Source organism: Nannospalax galili, unplaced genomic scaffold (assembly GCF_000622305.1).
Source record: "Nannospalax galili isolate Female #2095 unplaced genomic scaffold, S.galili_v1.0 scaffold899, whole genome shotgun sequence".
NCBI classification, from domain to species: Eukaryota; Metazoa; Chordata; class Mammalia; order Rodentia; family Spalacidae; genus Nannospalax; species Nannospalax galili.
The window spans coordinates 845076-847594 of NW_008343202.1; positions in this window are offsets into that span (position 1 = coordinate 845076).

Below are 2519 nucleotides of genomic sequence, written 5' to 3' on the forward strand. Positions count from 1 at the left end.
CACGCAACCGCTGGATAGGCGGTGCGACGCATGCGGAGGGCGGGGTCAATGGGGGGGCGGGCCCTATGGGGGGCGTGGTCAGAGGCGGGCAGAGCGAGGAAGGACATCAGGAGTGTGGAGGGAAGAGGAGGAGCATGCAACTGCCCGGGAGGAGGCACGGCGCATGCGGAGGGCGTGGCTGAGGGAGGGGCGGGGCCTAGAAAGGAGCCGCTGGATAGGCGGTGCGACGCATGCGGAGGGCGGGGTCAATGGGGGGGCGGGCCCTATGGGGGGCGTGGTCAGAGGCGGGCAGAGCGAGGAAGGACATCAGGAGTGTGGAGGGAAGAGGAGGAGCATGCAACTGCCCGGGAGGAGGCACGGCGCATGCGGAGGGCGTGGCTGAGGGAGGGGCGGGGCCTAGAAAGGAGGGGCGGGACCGAAGGCGCTCACGGACGTGAAGCAGGAGGAGAGCGCAACCCGCGGGGGCGGAGTAGCGATGCGGAGGGCGGGGCTGAAGAGGGGGTGGAGTCATAAGGTGGGAAGGCGTGGTCATAGGAGAGGCGGGGCAGGGTGGGCTGGGAGGGCGGGCGCAGAGGGAAGGGTGCTGGATGGGAGGGATGGGGCAGGGGCGTGGCCAGAAAATGAGAAGGGCGGGGCCGTGGGAGAAGGGAGGGGAGGGGCGAGGTGGCGCGGGAGGGTGTCAGGGGTCTTTTGCAAAGGGTAGATTTGCAAAGACAACCGCTATGCTTGACTGGGAAATCCCGGAAAATGCAATCAGTTGCCATATTTTTTTTTCGTCGTTATCATTTGATAATTCTTATCCAATCAAATTATCCCCGTCCAATGTCCAGAGCTCTAGAGCCACGTTTGCATGACATGATCTTCCCTAAGCACCACCTCCAGGCATCTTGTGTTCAACATGTGAAAAACTTTTTTTTTTTTTGGTCTATTTGAGACAGGGTCTCCCTGTAGCCTCAGCTCTCCTGGAACTCACTAAGTAGACCAGGCTAGCCTCGAACTCACTGAGATCCGCCTGTCTCTGCCTCCCAAGTGCTGGGATTAAAACTTAGGAAAAGACTATTTTTAAAATGATTCATGAATACTCTATAACTTGGATTTGATATGCTTTAACATAGTTCATATAGAAAAGTATAAAAATTAATTTTTTAAAATGACGCAGCAAAAAGACATCAGAATAAAATTAAAGACTGAGGAGCAAGAACACACGATGAGCAGCCATAGGGCCTTGTACAATTGTTAAAATAGAGCCATAACTATTCTGAGCTCCCTGGTGCCCAAAACTCAAAGGAAAACACATGTTGAGTTTGTGTCTATGAAGAAACAAGCTGTTTGGGGAAATTGCTGGGGAAAGTGCAGTTTTTGGGTTCTCGGGGGCCTTATATAGTGATTTTGATTAATAAACAATGTCCTTTAATATTAAGGACAATATAGACAGTGTTGGATAACAAATCACGTCAAAATTTGCAGCTTTAGGCAAGCAGTAAACTTTTTTTCTCAGGGTCAGAAACCTAAGACCAATTCATCTTGATCCTCCAGCTCAGGGAGGATCTCTACTTTTCCCTCTCTCTTTCCTCTTTCTCCTCTGCCTTGGGTATAATAAAGATGTTAGTCAGCCTTGGAGTTATCTCAACCCATGAAAGTCCTTTTCCAAAGTCACTCATGGCAGTAGGCAGGCCACAGGCCCTCTCAAGCTGTTGGTTAGAAATATCAGTTCCACTTTGCTCCTGTAGAAAAAGCAACTGGCCTCACCTGAGCAAAGGGTTAGAGAGAAGAAAGGAGCTGCAGCTCAATGGAGGAGCATTTCCCTAGCATCTGTGAGGCCCTGGGTTAAGTCTCCAGCACAGATGGGACAGGGAAGTCAGAGTCTTTTTTAAAATTTTTTTATTTATTAATTTGTGTGTGTGTGTGTGCGCGCGCGTGGGCGTGCAAGTATGCAGGGTACATGTACCATGCATGGAAACCAGAGGAGGTCATGGAAGTGCCCTCCTTTATGCTCTCTGACTTTTTCCCTTAAGACAGGTTCTTTCTCTAAACCTGGAACCCGTGGTTTTCTCAGCTAGGCTGGTTGGCCAAGTTCTGAAGATCCATCTGTCTCTGCCTGCTCCCACCCCCAAGGATTATAGGTGTGCATAGCCACACCTGGCTAAACATGGGTGTTGGGGATCTGAACTGAAGTCCTCATGTTTGGACAGCAAGCATTCTTACCAACTGAACCATCTTCCCAATCCCAGAGCCTTTTATTTTTTTATTTTTTTATTTCTTTGGTAATGTAATCTCAGAAATGAAATCCCATCACGTAGTCACATTCTATTTCTTTTTTTTTAACTTTTACAAAAACTTTATTGAGAATTTCATACATGCATATAAGATGTTTTGATCAAATCCATGCCCACTCCCTCCCCTCCAACACTGCCCCCTCTGAAGAGGTAACCCTAAAGTATTTTAAGGATTAGATACATGCTCCCAAATACTTTTGACATTGTTGGCCTTTGGAACAGAGTATGTTGCTAACAGGCCCA